This window comes from Bos javanicus, chromosome 4 (genome assembly GCF_032452875.1).
Source record: "Bos javanicus breed banteng chromosome 4, ARS-OSU_banteng_1.0, whole genome shotgun sequence".
Classification (NCBI taxonomy): Eukaryota; Metazoa; Chordata; class Mammalia; order Artiodactyla; family Bovidae; genus Bos; species Bos javanicus.
This window is the reverse complement of record NC_083871.1, coordinates 11,011,487-11,012,207: the sequence shown is the minus strand read 5'-3', so window position 1 is coordinate 11,012,207 and position 721 is coordinate 11,011,487. Positions and strand designations below refer to the sequence as shown.

At 29.3% G+C, this 721-nt stretch overlaps 1 pseudogene; it reads left to right on the top strand.

Annotated features, from left to right (window-relative positions):
- Nucleotides 1–324: 324 nt before the first annotated feature.
- LOC133247002 (U6 spliceosomal RNA) lies at nt 325–422 on the top strand (annotated as a pseudogene).
- Nucleotides 423–721: the final 299 nt, after the last annotated feature.

Below are 721 nucleotides of genomic sequence, written 5' to 3'. Positions count from 1 at the left end.
CAGAATCCTGCAAAAAGCAAAGCGAAACAAACGAACAAAAATAGAGAGTATATGTTCTTTAGAAATGCACATAAAACAAAGACAAAAAGCTAGCACAGTTTAGTTAGCTTTCGAGTCTCAATAAATTCCAAATGGTCACATAGATCATGTTCCATTACCACAGTAAAATTAAATTAGAAAACATAAAATGATAATTTTAAGTAGTAACAAATGTTTGCAAACATATATATATATATATATACTCTTAAAATAAGGAGAAAGGGCTTTTAGGTTTGTCCTCTCTGATTTGTAGAATACTAAAGTTAGCTCTGTGCTTGCTTGGCAGCACATATACATATACTAAAATTGGAACGATACAGAGAAGATTAGCATGGCCCCTGCACAAGGATGACACGCAAATTCGTGTAGCGTTCCATATTTTTATATTTCTTTTTCTATATTATTAGCCAAAGTGAGATAAGAAACCTCTTGATTTTAAAGCTTTAAGAGGCATTTGATTTTCTAAAAGGACAGTCTGAATTCTTTATGTTGATATAAATTTAAAGATATAAATGACTCAGTTACTCATACAAAAATATTAATCTCGATTTTTAAAAGATCCAAAAAACTGTCCAGTTTATATTTTTATGACAAATAAAAAATAGCATTAAACTGAAAAAAAAAATAATAAAGTTAGCTCTTTGAGTTTAAGCTCTACCTAAAATAGTGGCAGTAACACAAG